This window comes from Sorex araneus, chromosome 2 (genome assembly GCF_027595985.1).
Source record: "Sorex araneus isolate mSorAra2 chromosome 2, mSorAra2.pri, whole genome shotgun sequence".
Taxonomy (NCBI): Eukaryota; Metazoa; Chordata; class Mammalia; order Eulipotyphla; family Soricidae; genus Sorex; species Sorex araneus.
The window spans coordinates 181,632,414-181,657,420 of NC_073303.1; the positions used below are offsets into that span (position 1 = coordinate 181,632,414).

General features: G+C 36.4%; 1 long non-coding RNA gene across 1 annotated transcript in view; it reads left to right on the forward strand.

The window, feature by feature from the left end:
• LOC129401575 (uncharacterized) overlaps positions 1-25,007 on the forward strand; it is a 353,431-nt gene that overhangs the window by 9,188 nt on the left and 319,236 nt on the right. Inside the window, exon 2 of the long non-coding RNA XR_008628409.1 lies at positions 17,583-17,642. This is a non-coding gene — a long non-coding RNA (uncharacterized LOC129401575). The remainder of the gene's footprint in view (positions 1-17,582; positions 17,643-25,007) is intronic.

Sequence of the window (25,007 nt, forward strand, 5' to 3'; positions counted from 1 at the left end):
AAACAAATGTAGTCTTCTTTGACATCAGTCTTTTCTATGTTAAATCTCATTATTTTTTATCTGCTAATAATTGACATTCTCATTGTTCCATCCTCTCAATCAATATTTTCGTGTCAGTCAGATGTAAATTAGTAAGATTAGATTTCATATGTTCCTGAAGGCAGGATATCACAACACAATGTAGCAAGAATTTTAGAATCAATATTCATTTGTACTATTTATGCACTAGAAATTACATAGGGGAAAATGTCACAGGAATATGGCTTGAATCATCTAGGTTTAGAGCACTTTAATCAACATTTAGAATTCTTTTCTCTTGTGGATAGAAAAAAAAAGAGATCAATGCCAACTAAATGTTATTAACCTTTTAATCACTATTATGCATTTAGCAAATCAATTTAATTACTTATTGATTATAAATGGCTAGTAACAAACAGAAATTTAGAAGAGTAACATTGATGTTAGATACACATGTAGAAGTAGATTGATACAATACACATTATAAAATGCTATAGTTCATCTTTCATCTATACAAGTTAAAGAATCACTTTTAATTAAATCAAAACAAAATTAATTCTGTCATTTAAAAATTTTTAATTTATCCCAGTCATAAGAAGCCAAAATGTGTGTTCCATGGCATTATTACTTTGAAAATTAATTATATGTTTATAATATAGTTATAAAGGAAGGTCAACCTTTTAATCAAATGTAGAGTAACATAGGTTTTCTTTATTATATAGAAAAGAACTATTTTTTTTAAAGTTTGGGTTCCATCCTGTGTTTACCTTTGACTTTGTGCTCAGTAATCACTCCTGGCAGAGCTGGGGGGACTATATGTGGTTCTGGGGATTAAACCTAGGTCAGGTGCTTACAGGAAAAGCATCTCACAAAGCATTGCAGTGTCTCGTTGGCCCAAGAAGTTAATTTTTTAAGCATCAACATGTTTTTCTCACTCTAAATTTTAAAGCATATTATTTTTACCTCATTTGTTAGACACAGATGTAAAGGTAAGACAACGCGCCGTGATTATCTATTTAAAGTTCTCTTTCATCACATGAATTTCATTTTAGTTCACCTCATGTAATGAAAGTGTGACTAGTGTTCAGAATGTTATTACATCCCTTTTCTTTCTTTTCTTTTTTTCGGGGTTGGGGGGTAGTTGGGCTAGACCCCGTCATGCCCTGAGGCTATCCTGACTCTGCACTCAGCAATTACTCCAGGTCATGCTTTGGGAATCAAGTGGGACGCTAGTCGAACCCTGGTTGGCTGCATGCAAGGCAAGTGCCCTACCTGTAGTACTAATTCTCCAAGTGCCCTGCCTGTTGTACTAATTCTCCCTTTTTGTTCTTTTTTTATTTCAAATAATGACTATATATCTAGATTTATTCAGTTTTGATGAGCCTAAAGATTTAAACTTGTTTTGAGGATTGCTTTTATTCTGCCTCCCAGCAATTTGAAAACAAACACATTACATCACCAATCTTTTTTTAAATTTTTCCAGCAACTTTGACAAGTACTTTGTGATTTAGAGTGTGGACATAATACTGGCTCATCAATAATTGAGTAACAGAATTACTTTAAACTTTTAAAAAGAAGTCAGAAAATAAAGAATCATTTAGAGTATAAGATATCACTAAATGAATATTACAGAAGTACAAAACTGTGAAAACACTCTAAATTCATTTAGAGTGAACTTGTGTCAAATAAAACATACTAAATGAAAAAGTGATCTGGACATTTGAATTTGAGAAAAAGAGTCTCACCATATGGAGTTAGTGCTAACCAAAGGATCTGGTTTTTTTTTGTTTGTTTGTTTGTTTGTTTCTTGAGGGAGAACATCCTGTCGTGCTCAGGCCTTATTCCTGGCTCTGAGCTAAAAGATTATTCCTGGCTGTACTATCATCTGGGGAACAGATAGGGTAAGGGGATTCCAACTCAGGTCAAATGTAAGCAAGGCAAGTGCTGTAACCACTGTTCTATCTCTTCAGTCCCTAACCTAAGTATTTGGAGGCAGGTTTCGTAGTGATATACCAGATCCTAGAGGATTAACAGTATTAGAATGGAGACATTCTAATGTTCTACACAAGGGTCAGCAAGACAAAATGGGCATGGGTTCACCACTAAGAAAAAAAGATGAGATGGCTATTCTAAGAGCTGTGTTTAATGTAGAAGAACTCTTGTAGAGCACAGACCAATATGGTGTGACTTGGACAATATTCTGAAAATTAACTAACAGTTTCAGGTTCTTTCCATCATGCAGCTCTACTAACTAATATCACCTGTAGCTTTAGTGTTTAAGTTCACACTTGGAATGGGTCTATGGTTTTAATTTGGAAGTGGCCTTCATAAATCATCTGCATATTCCACTTTTCAGAGCTAAGGGAAAAGGCCACACTATGCTAAAGTGTATCTAGGAAATGTCCTTATGTTCTAGGAAAATACCAGCTACTTACTCAGATAACACTTACATTGTATGTATGATGCTCTACGTCACACATAGTGGAACATATACCGATAACAAGTCACCACTTATAGTCTCACAATTTATATAATTATATGTAGATGGTGCCTTCAGACTTCCAGATATCCCAAATTGCTGCTGTGCCTTTGGCCAGACCCCAACAACTTGGGGCCAAGTTTACCAAGAAATTAAACAGCCAAAAGATAGATATGTGGCAGACACACCCACAAACCACCTCCATCTCAGCTATGTAAGCTCAAAGGTTCCGCCCTTCTCGGAGAGCATGGTTAGCTACCAAGGATATCCTGTCTGTATGACAGAGCCTGGCAAGCTACCTGTGATGTATTCAATATGCCAAAAACAGTAACAGCAGCGTGCTCTTCATGTTCCTGAAGCGGGCAGATGCCATTTGGCTACACTAGCACGTGACAGGGATGAATGGAGACGTTACTGGCACCCTCTCGAGCAATCGATGAGCAATGGGATTACAGTGATACAGTAATACTAGATGTACAAATATACAGAGAGCTACATAGATATATCTATATATAATCTGTAGTATATTCTTTTTTTACTTCTTTACTTTTTGGGTCACACCTGGTAATGCTCAGGGTGACTCCTGGCTTTGCACTCAGGAATTGCCCCTGGCAGTGCTTAGGGAACCATATAGGATGCTGGGAATTGAACCCAGGTTGGCCGCATGCAAGGCAAACGCCCTACCCGCTGTGCTATTGCTCCAGCCCCAGTATATTATTTTTATTTTTTTCATTTTTGGGTCACACCTGGCAATTCTCAGGGGTTACTCCTGAATCTGCACTCCTGGCAGTACTTGGGGGACCATATGGGATGCTGTGGATCGAACCCAGGTTGGCCCTGTGCAAGACAAATGTTCAGAAAAGACAATGACAATGCATCAAGGAAGGAATAGTAATGAAATACTTAAACTAAGGCATTATGAACTGGAAGAACTGATCTATTAGACAGTTGTCTGAAAACTATTCTTAAAAATAATTTATATTACTTATGTTGGTGATAAGTCTAGAGATTTTTGTATTTCAGTGATAGTGTTCTTTTTCCACTTTAAACATCATGGTTTATGAAGTTGTTCCTGATACATTTCTTACAAGCATTCGATATTCCAACCCAAATCCTACCACCATGGTGATGGTGTTTTTAACTGTTCATATTTTAGTATGATTTGATGAGTTTCAAAGATGCTTACAGTTGAATTAATTATCTAAAGAAACTGCTTAAACTACTAGGGCAAGATTGTTTGCTGAGATAGGCAGTGACATCTATAGAAGCCTTGAAGTTGAGAGAAGTGCAATAATTATCACCTATTGTAATCACAAATTACCATAGTTTGCAAAAACAACTTCTGAACAAGATATGTAAGAGCACCCCACCATCTCCAATTAAGCTTTAAAGTAATCAAATGTATTTCTTTTATCTCAAAATGTTTCCCTTGACAAAAATCCCAAGTTTACATTAACTTCTAGACTTAGTGTCAGGATACTGATGTTTTTTAAATTGTGCAGAAAGGTTAAGAACTTGTAGAGTGTTCGATATCAATAAGAATTCTTTAAATTTTGCAGTACTTTAGTGGAGGAAAGGGTAATACTGGAGTAAATCTCAGATGGCATATGCAAATACTCACGTGATTATATTCTTTATTTAAATTGCTTCATTGAATGAGGATTTTAGGTGGCATTTTTCATCATTTTTATGACACAAATGAAATGTTTTTTTTTTCTTGCTTGCTTTGTTTGTTGTTTTCTTTGCTTTTGTGCCACATTCAGTGTGCTCTGGGCTCAGGGATTGCTCCTGACTTGGTGCTCAGGGATCACTTCTGGCAATATCCTGAGCACACACGTGGTATATCATCTATCCAATCTGGCTTGACTACCTGCAAGGAAATGCCCTGCCATCGTGCTATCTTTACACCTTCCACCCCATTAGAGTACTTGAATACTGGCTTCCAGATGTCACTCCTAGAATATTTTTACCTTAGCTGCTAAAAGTTTTACTTCTTCAAGAAGATAAACTAGCCCTATTTAAAGTCAAACAAAAGACCTTCACAAATTCTCCTAGCAAAAAGGAAATTGTTTAATGGTCCAACATATTGTTATCATTTTAATACACTGTCATATACATATTAATTCTTAATTCTTATATAGTTTACTTATTTTATTTTAGCTGTCAGAGAAATTGTCTTCTATTAAACATACTTTGAGCTATGGAGTAGAGACTGCAACTGGAAATACAATAACAACTAAAATAACAGTACATTAACTATTAAAATGTATCTAGTAATACAGTTTTCAAATGGATTTCAGTTACAGCAAGTAGAACCCATATGATATTGAAATTCTCGATCTGAAATATAGCTATTGCTTTAATAATGGCTATACTTTTCAAAATATTAAATTGAGAAGTATTATCTCCCAAAGGTATCTGGGACTACACTCACAACTTCCTGTTTATTCATGGCATTCATAAAGCAAGCAAAGCTTTGAAAATTAAAAACTGCAGAAAATGTAATAATTAGTTACCTGACAGTAGAGTGTTAGCTTAGGTTACATTCACCTCATCACTTATTTGAGGTCTTAGTTTTGAATCTGTGATAGCTTGTCATTCTACCACAGTTATCCAGAGCCCAATTAGCACATCTTTCGGCATGCAGAGGGAGTTAGGAAATAGGTTGAAGTCTGTTCAGTAATTTCAAACCACAGTGACTCTAATCTACTTATTGGGTTCTCATCACCTCTGTTCATCCATAACTCTTATTCAATAATGTGTCATGTGGCAATTGTGGCATGGAGACTGTTTTCCTTTTGACAAACTGGACTTTAATGCACTGCACTTAGGTCAAATGAAATACTGGAACTGTGTTCAGAAGTACATTTTGTACTATTATTAGTTGCTGGTGCAGTACTTTGTCCCGATGTTGCAGTCTTGTCTTTTCTCTTTTCCTCTGAGGAACTCTGGAATCTAGTTGGAGACATGTGATGTTCTCAGCAATACTTGACCAGCTTAGGGAAAGAGTCCAAAGCTTGGGATTTGTGATTTTAGGGACCCCCCAGGACCACCACAGAAGTACTCAATAAACTTTCAGGGCCACACCCAGGGGTGATGAAGAGAGAGGGAGGGTCTTAAACTCTGGTCCCAGTACATACTTTGTATGTGCCCCTAGCCACTGACCTATCTTCCAGTGCATGTTGCCATTCTTATTGTGTCATATACATTACATACAGTGATTGATTAATGTTGTTCAAACCTCTGGGTATTTGATTGGGGTATCTCATCAGAATTATATCTTGTACTAGAATCTAATATGTGCCTAGACAATTAGGCTGACAATGTATATTAAATGTCTCAAAGATTAACTCAGCTCAAGTAAAATCACAAGAAGCACGCCTCTCATTAATTTTAAATCCACTGACATTTTTTAATTAATTTATTTCGCATGACCTCCTGAGTGCTTAGAGTCGGGAGACTATTCTTGGCCATTCTTCATCAATCTTGCTCTAGGAGCTCACATGAGGAATTACGGATGTGCTGATGCTCAGGCTCTGTGAACCCCTGAACTCTGGCGCCAACCCAGTGGTGTTCAGGGCTGCTACAACTAGACTCTTTGCTCTTAAATATATTCAATGGGAGAGAAATCAGTTGGTGAATTTTCCTCTTTTTGCTATAATTAACAACCCTAAAAAGCACATAGAATGCATAGCTAATTTGAATACAGCTTTGAATACTGCAACAAGGGAAAAAGAAAATGAGTTGTAAGAGCAAACTCTGAAGCTAAGTTTACATACATAATAACAGTAATTCTTTTTTTTTTTTCTTTCTTTTTGGGTCACACCTGGCAATGCACAGGGGTTAATCCTGGTTCTGCACTCAGAAATTACCCCTGGCGGTGCTCAGAGGACCATATGGGATGCTGGGAATTGAACTTGGGTCGGCCGCGTGCAAGGCAAATGCCCTACCCGCTGTGCTATCGCTCCAGCCCCAATAATAACAGTAATTCTTTAGTAAGATACATTGGATATTGGAAGATATTTGGTGTATAAAATATAATAAGTTTTACATAGGTATGACTTAAACAGACTAAAATATTTATGTTTAATTAATATTAATTCACTTGTCATAAAATATTTATGATTCACTTCCAATTAAGAAATATATTTATAAGCTAAGGTAAAAATAATTAAGCTGTGTTAAGCATCTTAACACTGTCATTGGTGAAAATATTCATTAGAATAAATTAGTGTGTGTGTTTTGTTTATTTTCTTATTTCTCTACACTTCCAAAACTCTTTTAAGTAGTGCAATGTCTCTTTTGGTTTTTTACAATAGAGTTTTCACTCACCTGTATCTAAAATTTTTTCCAAAGCAGGAGGTCTGCAGTTTCCTGACATGAATACAAAAAATTAAATATTTTAGCAACTCTTTAATAATTTTTTCCTTTCTTTTCAAAAACAATAATATTGCCATCATTCAGAAATGGTTACAATAATGTTGACCCTTCAGAGATAAGAACAAGTTTATTATTCATGGGAAATTTACAAATGACTGTTGACTTTCCAAGATTGCTAAAACAAAGCAAAATTAATTTTGGGTCCTACAGATCTAAAGTTACTGTCTCCAGCTTAATAAGCATCAGGAAGAAGATGAACTGAATGGCAGGAAATACAATCTAGGAATGAAATTTGTTCAGTTATGGAGGAAAATTCCAACGGAAATGGTGGAAATGCCAGCACTTTGGATAAGTGAAATCTAGCTGGAAAGTGCTAAGCTACATTCAATAGAGATACAATATTTTTCTGTAAAGGAATACTTTCCATATCAGTTGTTTTTTAATGAGGATTTACTGCCACTTTAAGTATATTTGGAAAATCAAGATATATGGAAATTGAACATATACGGTAATGAAATTATTTTCTGCCTGGAAGGATTGAGTTTCTTATGAACATGTAGCAATTTTTATAAGACCCATTGACTCCCTAGTTCTACTAGTATAAAAGCTGCAGTAAATATTCAACTAATATAAGTTAAATCAAATAGAAAGTATTTATATAGTGTGATTTTAAATTAAGTTTGAAAAAGTATGGGCTTGGCTTACTGAAACCAATTTAGCAAAGCCTTAAATAGACCCGATGATTTAAAATATATACTTAATACATTTTTAAAATGCAGAAGAAGATGGCAGGTTATAAATGATGGGATAACTTAGATTGGATGACAACAAGATTGAGCTAAGCAGCTGTTGAGATTGGATAATGATATATGAATTTCTCATCAAACTTGTAGCATGTTTCCATAATAGAGATTAAGAATGTCTAGATGAACTATAATTATCCCTGTGGATTTTGCATAATATAATTAGATCTTGATAATGTAAAGAACTTTTATTAAGTAAAGAATGATGCTAAAACCGTACAGAATTGACCCCAAGAACAACTCAAATTACACATAGAACACACTAGTCCTCATAACTAATGCGAAAGAAATTAATCTTCTTTCTTTAGTGTTTTCAAAAAATCAAACTTATATTTAAATGACAGGGGCATGAAGATGGTTTGAATTATGTTGACCTTTCTGGAGTTTGTGCACCAGGTGTCCAGGCCACAAAGTGAAAAATGTCATCTTTCCAAATTTATGTGAATATGGTACTGAGATCAGCCTGTGCTTTTAGTGGGTGATAGTTACTTAATTGCTGACAATTTCTCTTTAAACAAAGAAACCCAACAACAATTACAGAAGGAAGGAAGGAAGGAAGGAAGGAAGGAAGGAAGGAAGGAAGGAAGGAAGGAAGGAAGGAAGGAAGGAAGGAAGGAAGGAAGGAAGGAAGGAAGGAAGGAAGGAGGAAGGGAGGGAGGGAGGGAGGGAGGGAGGGAGGGAGGGAGGGAGGGAGGAAGGGAGGGAGGAAGGAAGGGAGGAAGGGAGGGAGGAAGGAAGGAAGGAAGGAAGGAAGGGAGGGAGGGAAAGAAAAAGAATGAACTTCAGAGTTTTCTCATCTTTCCTACCATATGGGGAAAATATAATATAGCTGATAAAGTTTATACAACAGTAAATGGTTGTCATTCCATGCAAGTAATGAGAAAGTTTGTGTTGACTAGTAAAAATTCACTAAAAAAGTGAGGGCAAAGAATTGATGTGCATTTTAAAAGAATTTTTATACAAGAATTTTAAAACAAACAATATGGTAAAATGAGCATTATATCTGGAATGGGAAAAATGGAAATTCAAATTTCAGCTCTGCAGTTTTGAACCAGGAAATTACTAGCAGGTTTATTAACCTCTCTAAGCTTCATTCATCATTAGTAAAATAAGACAAATAATTCCTACTCTGGTGGGCTTTTGAGAGAGCTAAATGAGATAATTTATGTGAGCTGTTATCTCAAGAATGTGTTTATTGAATCTTATTAAAAAATCATTCATGAGAAATGTGAGAAATTATCCTTTTCTCCTTTCTTCTCAAAGGAAATAATGTGAAATGGATTAAATGAGATTTTTTGATATTACCATATTTGAAACTATCTTTTATTGATTGTAAATTTATCCTTAATTGTGCAAAAAATTGTTCCATCTTTTTATATCTGCCTTAAGTGAATTATTTAACCATCTCTATTTCAATTCTCAAGGAAGATATATTTTAGTATCTATATATTTATATATAGAGATATATATTTTAGTATTTATATCATGCACTAAATGGATTTCTCCATTATTTTATTTTTCTAGTCCCCCTTATCATATTTATAAAAACATTTTTTTGCTTATTCTCATGGTTTGTGTCTAGTATTTCTGCATATGCTTTATTAATCATATTTGAATTAGCATATTGGCATGTTTTAAAGTTTCAAACTAGTGTTTCCAATTATCTAGTTTCATTTTTCATCACTTGTTTGATTCTTCCAAAAATCAAGCCTGACCTAGGTATGTGAGTAGCAGATAAGTAGTAGTAGTAACATATACTTATATTACTAGGCTTTCTTTCTCTTTCTATGATACAATATAATAGAAAATATGACCCGCGTTTGATTCCTTTGTCCCTCTCAGAGAACCCAGCAAGCTACCGAGAGTATCTTTCCCCCATGGCAAAGCCTTGCAAGCTATCTGTGACGTATTCGATATGCCAAAAACAGTAACAACAAGTCTCACAATGGAGACGTTACTGGTGCCCGCTCCAGCAAATCGATGAATAACGGGATGACAGTGCTACAGTGCTACCTATTATCAATGATATAATTTTTTCTCACTCTTTCACCTAGGTTCCTATTACTCCCTCATAGAAAACATGCCTTTAGTACTTGGCTATACGCTGTTTTATGAGAAATGAATGCTAGTGTAGTCTGTTTTTTGCTAAGTTCTAAATCATAACAATCATTCCATTCTATTTCTTGTCAGGTATTCCAGAAGTGTAGATACAATTCTGGTCTTTATTTTCAGTTATTCCGTATTTATTTAGTCAACTCTGTCAACTTAATCGGTAAACTAAAGCAAGCTCTGATGACCAGAAAATGGATTTATTTGGGACTAGAAGAGGAGTTTTGGGGAACACATAATAGCAATCCACAGGCATGTCTTTTGAGGAATTAGGATGACCTATTTATAAGGAAGTAGTACACAGAGTGGGAAGTCCAGTGAAAATATCCGCTGTAGTACGTACATTGGCTCAGGTTGAGTGAGATATTTGATGGATATTCACTGCTCATAAGTGAATAAATAAAGCTTGATAGTCTGTATACCAAATTTGGTGGACATCATTCTCTCCATTCTTGATTTCTATTCTAGAGTGCACATGTGAGTTTTCCATCTCACAGCCTTAGGTTCCATTACATTTATTTATTGAGTAGTTATTTTTATGGTAGTGGCGGGACTGATGGTGGTTCCAGAATTCCTACTCTGAGAAGTGAGGTGGGGATTGCACGTAGGACCTCACACATCCCATTCATAAGCTGTGCCACTGAGACACATCCTCAAATCCCATCTTCAGTTGAAATCTTTCTCTACTTCTGTGATTATGATAAACAGGATGTTAGGTAAGGTGATACAAAGGAAAGTATCTTGCAAATGTAAGTTGTATTTTTGGTCAGGCTTAATAAATTAAAATGAATTTCATTTACTTTCATAACTTAGTGGTTAAAATGAATTTTACATCAGTTTAAAAGGTTCTAATTTGGGGAATCTGATTCTGTATTAAAAAATGTACTCTTGTTCAATAACTTATTCCACTTAGCCAAAATCTTTTTTATTACCAATCATCTTTACTTGTTATATAAATCAAGTTGATAGATATTAAATAATCAGGATTGCAAGAAGTTAATTGGGCTCATCATCCAAGAACGGCCGAGAAAGAACTTTTATGACAGTTTAAAACCAGTTACCCAGGATGTGGCTTATGTGTATATCACGTGTCTTGTATGTAGAAATTGCTGGGTTTGGGTTTGATCCCGGCACCACTTGGCTTTTGGCCACTACTGGGTTTATCTCTATTTGCCTCAAGCATCATTGATTATAGCTCCTACAATAAACAACTAAAGAAAACCTAAACAAATTCATATAATTTTATCATACATTTTATGAACAGATATTTATGAGATATTGCTTTATATACGTGTGAATATATAGATATGTATGTATATACACACACACACATTTGGAGATGGGAAAATTGAGTTTGAGAAGAACTTGCTTAAAGTCCTTAATGCTTTAAAGATCCTTTGTTTTTATTTGTATCAACTTTCAGAGGGAGAGTTTCCTAAGAAAAAGAAAGCCACTACTTTTTCTAATCTGAAATCAACCAGCTAACTCTTACTCTCCTAGTAGACTTCGTTAGGTGAAGGATATCTTCCAGTGGTAAAGCACATGTCTTCCTCGCATATTTCAGGCCCTGGGTTCAATACCCACATCACATGCACAGAAAATTTTCCTGACATATAAAAATTAACAGTTACTCCTATTCTTTCATTAAGTATCTTTGGAGACTGTTGCTAACAAATAATGTTGAATTAATATTTTCATAGCAACACTGAAATAACAATTTATCCATGTAGTTTTACTTATATTAAAAGACACATTCAAATATGTAAGATAATAATTCAAATGATATGCATGGAATATTGACATTTGGGCTGGCATGAGTATATATTTGAGAAAAATGAGAAGAGAAAATTTTGCATATTGAACATATATTTTTGATTTTTTTTACAGTTATGGTAAGTTTATAAACTGCTAGTATGTTAAAATTTTAATAGCTACTTATATTTAATAACAGAACAAAGGAAACTATATGAAAATATTAAGCTAATTTTATAGCTGAAATGTAATGACATTCTAATTCAGTCTGTCTTAGTGTATTTTATAGAAGGACAATTCATCCCCACCACCTCAAACCCCCTATCTCTGTCACTGTCATTGTCATCCTGTTGCTCATTGATTTGTTCTAGCGGGCACCAGTAAAATGTCCACTGTGAGACATGTTGTTACTGTTTTTGGCATATCGAATATACTATGGGTAGCAGGAGACTTATTTTCTCTAGTATATGAATTTATTCTTATAGGTAAAAATTATAAAATAGATTAGAACAAATCATTTTCTAGAATAAATCACTTTCATCTGTTCCACTAAATGTAATTCTTACCCAAGCACATGAATAATATTACATATGTTTTAAGGATCACTCTTTGCTAATGATGCCAATTAACATACTTTGCCCATGGTTAGTTTGGGCACTAAGGCATGAGATAGCTAACAGAAATTTAAGCTGCATCTAGAAGTAGTTCCAATTTAAATTAAGATGATGATGAAATTTATTTTGGTTGTTTTTCTTCTTCCTAAATTTTGGAGTTCATAGTTTAACTTAGAATTTTATTTTCAAAATTGGCTGTAGCCAAAATCCATAAAATGCTTTATGTCTGTCAATAGTTGAGCTAATAGATTTGTTCTAAGTTGCTCTTTGTTCTTTCATAATATGCTCTTTACATATATATATATTTATACACTTTAAGTGAACATATAAAAAAGCATATATGAGGTATATGTAAATACAGATGTTATTTTCTTTGAGATTTGCATAATTATAATTTTTATTATGGAAGAATTTCTGCAATTAGTTATCAATGTTAGGACATTTGGAGGACTTGAAGAACTTTAACTATTCTTTATTCACTCTTGAATAACATTAATTATTTATTGAACATTCACTTGTAGTTGGGTTATAAAGACTAAAGCAGTATTGTGTGGTATGAAATCAATGAGTTCCATAAAATATTAGAATTCTATGTGAGAACTTTGTGTAAAGCGGTATAAAGTAACAAAGAGGAATTACTTCTAGCAGAACATATAGAGTGCTAATTTCAATGGTAAACTCCAGCATAATTTGAATTACTGACAGGGTTATCCATGGGCACATTAAGGATATATTTAGATATAGAAGAGACAGAAATATAACACAACCTTGATACATGGAAATGCTTGAATATGGAAGTATATTTTGATAAGAAATAAGAATAAAGATTTGCTAAAGTGGGGGTTGAGCATAGAAACTACCAGAAGCACACTGAAGTGTTGTGAAATAATTTTTAGCAGGAGAACAATTAAGTTCTACATGTTAGAAAGATCTCTGGCAAGGAGGCAAAGGAAAAATAAATGGGTAAAGTACAACGAGAAGACTTAAGAGCATTCATTCAGGTGATACTGAGACAAGTAAAACCAGAAGAGTGGGGATTGAGAAGGGCTCATGCAGTCTACGTTGTATTAAGAAAATAGTATTGACAAGACTGGCTGTAGCACTGTAGTGCTGTCATCCCATTGTTCATTAATTTGCTCAAGCGGGCACCAGTAGTGTCTCCATTGTGAGGCTTGTTACTGTTTTCGGCATATTGAATATGCCACAGGTAGCTTGCCAGGCTCTGCCGTGCAGGTGGGATACTCTTGGTAGCTTGCCAGGTTCTCTAAGAGGGATGGATGGAGGAATCAAATCTGGGTCGGCCGCATGCAAGGCAAATGCCCTAACCGCTGTGCTATGGCTCCAGACAAGACTGGCTAAGTGTTAAAATTTGGAGAATGTGAAAAATACAGTAGCATAGGTTTGTTTCAAGTTGTCTTTCTTGAATGAGTGTGTGGTGATGCTGCATATACTAATAAATTACTATATGCTGCATATACTAATAAATAGGAAAGGGTGTTGAGGAGTAAAGGACAGGAGCTCCCTGGTCAGTTATATTTAGTATAAAGTGGGGGAAATGACAAGGGAACAGGTAAATATGTGGAATTTAAGGTCAGAGTATGGACTGGAATAGAAAAATTAATTTGTTCACCTCCATCAGTCAATAATGGAGTGTTAATATTTCTCAGGGCAAATATCTGAAAGAAGATAGAACAGCAATTCAGACAAAAAATTATTAAAAAGAGGAGGAGATGGTGAAAGAGTTCACTAAAATAACTGGTGTCAAAACTGGGGGGGTTATTGGTTGTTCTTATAAAAATCAGTTGCACTGATGTCATGCTAATGGAAATTCCCACTCAGTGGCATAGTAAAATTAAAATGGGAAGAATTTGAATGAACACATTCATGTTCTTTGCCGGGGAGCTTGGCTATGAGAGAGGCAATGATACTAACTAGAGGAGTCCAGTTTGAGGAGAGGTGTACTGATGGTCATGCTTAGAAACAAACAATCATGATTAATGACATGTGCATAAAGAGCTGGTAGAGCCGGAGACTGAGGTTGTGAAAGATGTGGAAATTCCTCCCAAGGCACCTGTGACATAAGTGCATTGTCTTGTTCCAGTCAATTTGGTTGATAGAGGATTTATGATGGTATTTTTCACAATATCTTAGTTGCCATGATTTATTCATGACACTCATGGGCAGAATGGCAAAACTATTCTTCCTTATCATTCTCCATATATTTCATCAAACACAAATATGTTTTTCCCAGACTCCTCCTCAACCCTCAAATTCAGTTCTGTTGGCAGACTCTTGATGTGCTTTCACTAGTTATTGACTATTGGTTTGTTTCATTTCTTTATATACTACATATTAGTAAGGTATCCGTTATTTGTCCTTCTCTTTGTGACTCACTCAGATCAGTGCGACTTTCTCTAGTTTCAGCTACATTGTTGTGAAATGAGTTTATATTTTCTTACATATCATCTTTAATGGATATTTTATATTGATGTTTATATCTTAGGGCTGGAGCAATAGCACAGTGGTAGGGCGTTCGCCTTTGACGCAGACAACCCGTGTTTGATTCCTCCATCTCTCTTGGAGAGCCTGGCAAGCTACAGAGAGTATTCTGCCCTCATGGCAGAGCCTGGCAAGCTACCCGTGGCGTATTTGATATGCCAAAAACAGTAACAATAAGTCTTACACAATGTGAGACATTACTGGTGCCCACTCAAACAAATTGATGAGCAATGAGATGACAGTGACAGTGACAGTTTATATCTTACTTTTTAACATGAAAATCATTCTAATACACTAATGTTTCCCAAGTAGGGCTATCAAATTTAAGTAAACTGGAATGCAGTTACCTATATTCTATTGATAGAAAATCAAGAAGTGAGTAAAGTGCTTTGGTAGTCTAGGGATTAAATATCTTTATTTTTAAAACATGTAATTCTATTTTTCCAATATTTGTTAAAAGCAGAACCCTGAACTTGGTGCTAAATGAAATAGTTAAAAAATATTTGAGTAATGGATTTCAGGGTTCCTTTTTATTTAATTTTTTGGTTTTTTGGTCATACCCAGTGATGATGCACAGGGGTTACTCCTGGCTCATGCACTCAGGAATTACTCCTGGAGGTGCTCAGGGGACCATATGGGATGCTGGGATTCAAACCTGGGTCTGCCGCGTGCAAGGCAAACGCCCTACCCGCTGTGCTATTCCTCCAACCCCAGGGTTCCTTTTTAGTTCTTCTATGTGGAATACACATACTCATTTGCATGTATGGAACTACCTTTAATAGTTTGCTTTTTTCTCCTTATTTCTTTGAAAGAAAGTTTAACAGTCTTTGTTTGAAAATGATTGTAATATAGAAATTATGATTTCTTTTTAGAAAGCTGTTAGACTTAGTAAATTGATCTAGAAGGGCCATCAATTTGATGTCACTATGCTGAAAATCTATTCATTTCTGTAACAGTGGTAAATATCATCTATAATAATATTAAATATGAACATTCTGACCTTGGCCCTTTTCAACCCTGTTTCTTTTCTGAGTCCCCTCTCTCTTACTGGTTGCACTCCCAGTTTATGGCATGATACCCCAATTCTTGATATCTCTCACCAGGGACCTGACATTGAAAACTGCTAGGTTAAGTGAACCTAAAAACAAAAATATATGTATCTTATTACTAAGCGTCACACTGATCCAGGAAGCTAATGTAGATTCATGTCAGTAAGCAAATGAAATTTTTATTTTAAAACATTCATTCAGTAAGGAATGAATATGTCTTTCAGCTCTGAGAGATTTATGTTTACATAAACTGTCTTTCTATATGTCAAATATAGTCAAATGTTTAGCATGTGCTTTGTGGGTCAAATGTATCTTGAAGTTTAAGAAAAAAGTGTTTATGGAAATTAGACATAGTTTGAAAACAATTATAAAATCTTGGTCTACTTGTTATATTTAGATACCATATCATTTATATATATTATATATTGTATATTATATATATATACATAAAATATATATACCTCTCGTAGAGCGTGGCAAGCTACTGAGAATATCGCGCCCACATGGCAGACCCTGGCAAGCTACCCATGGAGCATTCGATATGCCAAAAATAATAACAATCACAGGAATCATTCCCCTGAGCCTGAAAGAAGCCTCCAATCATTGGGAAAGACGAGTAAGGAGAGGCTGCTAAAATCTCTGGCCTGGAATGAATGGAGACATTACTGGCACCCACTCAAGTAAATTGATGAACAATGGGATGACAGTGATACAGTAATAAAATGATCATTTATATAAATGTGATTCAATCCTCTTATGGATCAGTTTCCTTTCATAAATCTGTCCTTTTATAAATCAAGTTGATCAGTTTAACTTAAAATTAAACTATTATGGTGGTACTTATATAGATTTTATTCATTATATGTTCAATATTATATTCATTATCCTGTGGCAACTGCAGTGATTGTCAAATATTGAAGTCTTAATAAATGTGTTTTTAAAATAACACATAGGAAAAAGATAAATAAGCTAAAGCCCGAATAGTTAGCCTTTGATCTTAGGGATGCCTTTAAGTTAGATCTTAACCAAGCCATTTCTTTTTTATTGGGTCTTATTTTGGTTATCTTCTATGAGAGAGTAGTGTTGCTCTTGGGGGCAAGAATGTAGATCAATGGTGATGAGCATAGTGTTGGAATTATGTGCATAAAAAACATTAACAGTTTTGCAAAACATAGAATCCTGGTAATTTAAAAAAATACAAGATTTTTTTTTTTAAATGCAATGAGGGGGGGGGCTAGAGAAATTGTATAGCTGGCAGGGCTCTTGCCTTGCTGACCAGGGTTCAATACCTAGCACCTCATATGGTTCCCTGAGCCCCATCAGAAGCGATGTGGATTCTTCTGATCTTATACAAATGCTTGGTTTTTATAGTTTTATATCAGAATTACTTTGTAGCAACTACTTTGAAGTACACTTCTCTAGTTGACATAATTGTTAAATTCTCAACTTTTAACCCAAGTCCATGCAATTAAAAAAAATCAGCATATATATTTTCTCTATCACATAAAATCCAATATAATGTATTTTCTACAAACAGACACTCACATATAGAAGTGTGAACTAAACAAAAATGTCGTAGTGTAGCCTCTTGATTTGTTTAGGGAAGTATTGAGTCAGAATTTAAGATAAATTATTCCTTTAATCTGTGGTGTGGTTCCTGCAGTTCAGGGTTGAGGTTAAGAGCAGGCAGGCAAGAACTCCCAATCTCCTAGAAGAAAAGCGATGTAAGAATTAATAAAAGGGAACATTACCTGTGAAGTTTAGAAACTTTTTGCATGAAATGATAAGTTTAAATGTATGCTTGTTAACATATGAAAACAAGTTTAAGTCAGAAATGTTGTACTATTATGTTTCATTGATCTTCATTTTCATCTTACAGGTGTTTACGGATTTTCTAGAACAAGTTTCCATTGGAAAGTCCAAGCATCATGGCCAAATGGTAAGGAGAGCTATTTATTAAATTACCATATTAATTTATCTGTTATTAGTACAATTGCTTTAAGTACTGAAATGACATGTGTTACTGTTCTTAACTTTCAATTTTTAAAAATACCTTTTCTTCCCTTTTTTACAATATAATTGTTTTGCCAGAAATATAGTACAGTATCTATCTTTTCTTCCATGTGATCAGCCTGGATTTGATCCTTGTCACCAAAAAAAATCTCTCCTGAGTTCTGCCAGGAGTGATCTTTAGCAGAGAGGTAGGAATGACTTGACTGACAGCTAAAAAAACCCAAAAAAACCATAAAATCAAAACCTGAAATAAAGTGTCTGCAAATCAATTCATTTGTCACTAACAAATATTCTATATGATATTTTTAAGCTGTGTAGAATTTTGTATATAGAAATACTCTAAGTTCTCTTGCTGGAAAACTTTATTGTTTTCTTTGTTTTTTGTTTTTTTGAGGGCACACCAGACTGTGCCCAAGGCTAATTCCTGCCTCCATGCTTAGGGATCAATCCTAAAGGTGTCAGGGGGTAGGGGTGGCATTTGGGGTGATAGGGGATCAAGCCAGGCTTGGTGCAAGCAAGTGCCCTACCCATTGAACTTTGTCTCCAGTCACGTGTTTTTCTTTTAGAAAAAACTTTAAATATAATTTATATATTTTGATGGTAGGCAATTAAGTGTACTTAAACACTTAATGAATTCTGTCCATGGTACGTTTTTATTTATGAACGGATCAAACTTTACTTTGGCTATAATAATGAAAGTTTATTTGTTCAAGTTTTGAGATGGGGAAATGAAGTCATAAAGCTTCTTGTTTACAATCGCTTGGCAGGAAGTGAGGATTATTAATCTTGAAACTTGCTCTTCCTTTGTGTGACAGATGATATTAGAAGAGTTTTATGTCCTTTAATACTGATTAATGTTAAGGGAGGTATAGAAAATATAAATAATTCTACATCTGACCTCATGATCCAAGCAAAGTACTAAAATGGTACTTTGATTTTTTTCCATTTATGACCCAGTTAATTGAATAAGCCATAGCATGGGGTAGAACAAAGATGCTGTATCCGTGGTTTCTTTTTTTTTTTCTTTTCCTTTTGTTTTTTGAGCCATACCCAGCAATGCTCAGGGATTACTCCTGGTTCAGTACTCAGGAATTACTCCTGGCAGTGCTTGGGGGACCAAATGGGATGCTAGGGTTTCTCCTGGCTCTGCATTCAGGAATTACTTCAGTCAGTGCTTGGGGGGCCATATGAGATGCTGGGGATCAAACCTGGGTCGGCTGCATACAAGGCAAATATACTACCTCTAGCTTGTGTATCCATGATTTCTAAGCAAGCTATGGCGTGAACTGAATATTTAAAAACATTTTTCCCTATCATATGGTCTGTCTTGTTCCCTTATTGTAGTTGCATGTCTGAATTATTGAGATAAATGGATGACAGAATGTATTAAATAATGATGGGGAAAGCCACCCATATGCCTGTTGCTTATGCTCATGTATGAGTCAGGAGAGATTGGTGGTCATGTCAGAAATTAGGAAGCATTGATTTACACTCAGAAAAAACAGGAAATGTAAATTTTAACCTTTCATGGTACAATTAAGACAGACTTTTTCCTTACAAGTTATATACTTCACTTTTTTTTTTTTTTTTTGCTTTTTTTGGGGCAGGGTCACACCTGGCGATGCTCAGGGATTACTCCTGACTTTGCACTCAGGAATCACTCCTGGTGGTGCTCAGGGGGCCATATGGAATGCTGGGAATCGAATCTGGATCGGCCACATGCAAAGCAAATGCCCTACCCGCTGTGCTATTTTTCCAGTCCCTACTTAACTTCTTTTTATTTTTATTTAAGAAATATGAGAAGGGTTAAAAATATAGTACATGGCCTGGTAGCTTTACATGTGACTCACCATATTTCAGTTCCTAGAACCATACAAAGTGCCCTAAGCCAGCTGTTTCCCAATCTCCCCTCTCAGCACCCAAAAGTGGAGAAATGTGAGCAGATGGGGGAGAGAATCCCATAAAGTGAAGGGAGTGAGGGGCTGGACCAATAGCACAATGGGTAGGGCATTTGCCTTGCATGCGGCTGACCTGGGTTCGATTCCCAGCATCCCATATGGTCCCCTGAGCACCACCAGGAGTAATTCCTGAGTGCAGAGCCAGGAGTAACCCCTGTGCATTGCCAGGTGTGACCTAAAAAGAAAAAAAAAAGTGAAGGGAGTGAAATGTACCATAAATTGGGATGCAGATGAATACAGAATAAAGTGCATAACTTTATTTCATTTTGGGAAATAGAATTCCCAAATAGTGAAACAGAACTAGACTCTTTTGTACTTTTTAAAAAAAAATTAAAAATATATTTTTAAATGAATCACCATGAAATACAGTTAAAAACCTTCACATTTGAGTTTCAGTCATACAATGATCAAACACCCCATCCTTCCACCAGTGCACATTCTCCACCACCAATGTCCCCAGTATATCCCCCCTTACCAGCCCTACCCCCGCCTCTATGCCAGACAGTTTCCCCCATTCTCTCTCTACTTTTTGGCATCATGGTTTGCAATATAGATACTGGGAGGCTATCATGTTTGATCCTTTATCTACTTTCAGCACACATCTCCCATGATGAACAATTCATCCAACCATCATTGACTTAGTGATCCCTTCTCTGTTCCACCTGCCTTCTCCCGCAGCTCATGAGGCAGGCTTCCAACTATGGAGCAATATTCCTGACCCTTGTGTATACTGTCCTTTGGTGTCAGTCTCATTATGTTATTTTATATTCCATACATCAGAGCCTGGCAAACTCCCCGTGGCATATTTGATATGCTAAAAACAGTAACAATAACAGGTCTCATTCCCCTGACCCTGAAAGAGTCTTGAATCATTGGGAAAGACAATAAGGAGAGGCTGCTAAAATCTCAGGGCTGAGACAAATGGAAATGTTACTGGCACCCACTCGAGTAAATGGATAAACAATGGGATGGCAGTGATACAGAAACAGTGATATATTCATAGTGGAAAAGGTCTTAAATGAGTAGAGATATAAATAAGTGAAAAATAACCACATCATTCCCATAAAAAGCAACCAATTACCTTTAGTACAAATTGGTAATGTTTTCAGTATTTGAACATAACAGATTGTTGTAGGAATTCAAACAATGAGAATAATGTGGTGTGAAATTTAGATTTAATACCCCAGTCGCCAAATCACTCTCAGGCCTTGCTTTGAATCCACAGTCCACTAAGTAAACTTTGAGTGACCTTGAGGAAAACATGAAGTTTCTCTCTGAGCCTTTATTTCTGTGTTTGGCAAAAAAGAACAGTTAAACCATATCTAATTGGTGGGGTTATCTTGAAAATTCAATAATAAATTCATACAGTTAAAGGGCATAGAGCAGTAACTAGTACAAAAAAGTAGATACTTTGACAGTATTCATTATGTTTTAATTCATTTTTCCAGGGAGACAATATCGTCACCTTCACTGTCACTGTCATTGTCACCCCATTGCTCATCAATTTGTGCAAGCAGGCACCAGTAATGTCTCCATTGTGAGACTGGTCGTTACTGTTTTTGGCATATCGAATATGCCACAGGTAGCTTGCCAGACTCTGCTGTGTGGGCTGCCGAGATACTCTCGGTAGCTTGCTAGGCTCTTCGAGAGGGGCGGAGGGATTGAACCTGGGTCAGCTGCATGCAAGGCAAACACCCTACCCGCTCTGCTATCGCTCCAGCCCTGAGACAATATTAATTTGCATTAATTGGCATTAAGATATCTCATTAGTTGTTGGTTTTATGTGGCTTCAGGAAGTTAATCATCTCATGGCCAGTACACATTTAGACATCCTTTTTCTTTTCTTTCTTTCCTCTTTTTTTTTTTTTGTTTTGGCCCAGGGGGCACACTTGGCTGAGCTCAGAGCTTACTCTTGTCTCTATCCTCAGGAATCACTACTCGAAGGCTCTGGAGGCCATATGAGGTCTGTGGAATTGAACCTAGGTCAGCCACATGCAAGGCAAATGCCCTACTCACTGTGTCATTGCTCTGGCGCCTAGACAGCTTCTTTTTCTGCTCAGATACTCTAAACTTTTGAGTTCACCTCACTGTCTTGACCATATCTTCCAGATCAATGCCTGAATAGTAGCATAACTCTCTACTTTCTGAATTAATTGAGAATTAGTTTCATGTTGTCATTGAAGAATATATAGAATACTTGTATAAATTTTGCCATTGTTTATGTTACGTTATTCTACTTTTTTTAATGTAGGAGTACTGCTATTTATTCAGTCATTAATTGAGCTGATTGAATTGGGCATGAACTCCACATTACTGTTCTTTTTTTTCCTTTTTGGGTCACACCCACTGACGTTCAGGGGTTACTCCTGGCTCATGCACTCAGGAATTACCCCGAATGATGCTCAGGGCTCCAGCCCCACATTACTTTTTTTAAAATTTAAAAAATACTGGAACAATAACACAGCAGGTAGGGAGTTTTCCTTGCCTACGGTAGATCGGGGTTTGATTCCGCCATCCCTCTTGGAGAGCTCAGCAAGCTACCAAAAGTATCCAACCTGCATGGCATAGACTGGCAAGCTACCTGTGGTGTATTCAATATGCCAAAAAATAGTAACAATAAGTCTCACAATGGAGACGTTACTGGTGCCCGCTCAAGCAAATCAATGAACAATGAGATGACAGCGCTACAGTGCTACAGCCAGTCTTGTCAATACTACTTTCTTAATACAACAGTGCTAAATAGACAGTGCTAAAATTAAAAACAAAGAATATTCATGAGATATACCATTACAAAGCTGTTAATAATTTGGTTTCAGTCATACAATGATCCAGCTCCCATCCCTTCACCAGTGTACGTTTCCCCTCACCCATTTCCCCTGTTTCCCTAACACCATCTTTAAACACACACCCACCATCCCCAGCCTACCTTTGTGGGAGGTGCTTTCTTTTTTGCTCTCTCTCCTTTTCTTTTGTGCATGATGGTTTGCAATACAGGTGATAAGAGGTCATGGTGTTTGTTCAAAGCATTCAATATTTCTATTGGGACAATAAGGCTGCAGTAGCTTTCCAATTGGGTGGCTGCTTTAAGGTGTGGATGTGACTGTTGAGGCTTCCAGAAGTATAGGGAGGTGGAGGGAGACAGCCCATCCCAAGCCCAAGAAAGCCTCGAGATTTCAGTCACAAAACCCGCAAACCAGAACTTTCAGCAAATTATGTCTTGGTGAGGTCTGTCCTGAGAGGGTGAAGTTGGGCCAGGGTATGGCAGCAATTTGGATTAGTGGGATCAAGTGGCTTCCAGGGGCTCTGCTTGGATGGGCAGCAGGCTGACCCACCCCCCTCCAATTTACGCTCGTCCGTTCAGCCTTGTGCGGGACTGAGATTAACTGTGGCTTTTGATCTCTTTTGAGATTTATGTATGGGTCTCTGAAGCAAGGCTGGTAGTAGAGCTTACATGGTGGTGCTGGAGTTGGTTCGTGTGGGTGACTACCAGTGTTTTCAGGAGTACTGGCAAGTGGGAGAAGGTAGCCCATCCCAACTTGAGAAAGCCTGAAGATTTCAGTCACAAAACCTGCCTACTGGAGTTGTCAGCAGATTATATCTTGGTGAGGTTTGTCATGAGATGGTGGAGTCAGGCTGGGGGTATGAAGGCAATTGTAGATTGTGGAAAAAAGTGGCTGCCAGGGGCTGTGCTTGGGTGGGCCCCAGATTAACCCAATACCCTCCGATTTAGCCCAGTCTGTTCAGCCATGCCTAGGTCCAGATTAACTGTGGCTTTTGATTTCTTTCAAGATTTATTTATGGGTCTCTGAAATAAGGTCAATAAATGAGCTTGTATAGCTAAGCTGGATGTGGTTTGTGGGCATGGCTCCCACATGCCTAACTTTTGGTCATTTAATTTCTTGGTAAACTTGGCCCCAAGTTGTTGGGGTCAAGCCAAAGGCACAGAGGCAATTTTGAGCTATCAGGAAGGCTGAAGGCACCATTAGGCTCCTGTATTGCCCTACAGGCACAGGCTGACTTGCTGGTAGCACTATACCACCTGTTATTCTGCTTTCAATGAAAAAAAAATCAGGAAATTTATGTTGGTATTCTATTACTCTTGAAGCATATCTTCTTTGAATATGTGGAGTTTTTTTACTTATTAATTTTATGTTGCATTTTTAATATTTTGAAGCTTTTTATTTTATCCATGCTTTAGTTTTATTCCAGTTTTACTTACTTAGGCCTTGGAATAATGTTCCAAAGTGAGAGTTATTTTGCTATAGTATTTTCTTTTTTTTGCCGTATTTGTATTATTAATAAGGAGGTTATATTCACATTGCAGTTTTAAAAATATTCTCTGTAGATAGATAATTTTAAACTTTAAAATAAAACTCATCACGAAGCAGTAAGGGCATCAAATGTACTTTTAAAGTAATATTTGAATTTAAAATATTTTTATCCATTTTTCTTAAAATATTGTTGAAATTTTATTAAATTTATTTTCAATCTGATGAAAATAATGATTTTTCTTTGTTTTCATAAATGTTACTTATTTTTTTAAGCATTGCATTTTGTTAACCTATCCCTGTCACTGTATCCTATTGTTCATTGATTTGCTGAAGCAGGTGGCAGTAATATCTCCATTTGTCCCTGTTGCATGCTAGTGTAGCCCAGTGACTTTTGCTCGCTCCAGGAGCACAAAGAGCACATTGTTGTTACTGTTTTGGGCATATCAAATACGGCAGGGGTAGCTTGCCAGGCTCTGTTGTGTGAAAAAATACATAAATATAAATGAATGAATGAATGAATGAATGAATAAATAAATAAATAAATAAATAAATAAAGAGAAATTGCATCATCGCTCTCTTCCGGGAGTTTTGTTTTATAGTCTCTGGGTCTTTGCTGTTGATGAGATTACATGGCACCAGGGAGAGTTTGTGGGTGTGACTGCCAAGCTACTGGAAAACTGGGGTTCTGGGTGGAAGAGGCTTGGAGATCTCAGCCACGGGTCCTGCCTCCCTGGGTTCCTCTGTTAGTTCCTTCATGGGTGAGGTTCATCCGAGCGTGTGGAGAGTGGCCTTGAGCATGGCTATGGTTGAATTCTGGAGGTTTTCAGCTGCCAGGGCTCTGCTTGGGTCGGGCAATAAAACTCAACCCACCCCCCTCCAAGGGACCCCGGTGAAGACAGCCTGGTGCTGGGGCAGGAGATTCTGCATCGCTCTCTTCCAGGAGCTTTGTTTTATAGTCTCTGAATCTTGGCATCGATGAGATTACATGGGGCCAGGGGAGTTTGTGTGTATGACTGCCAAGCTAACCTATGCACAACAATATTATGGTTTAGAAACATTGCT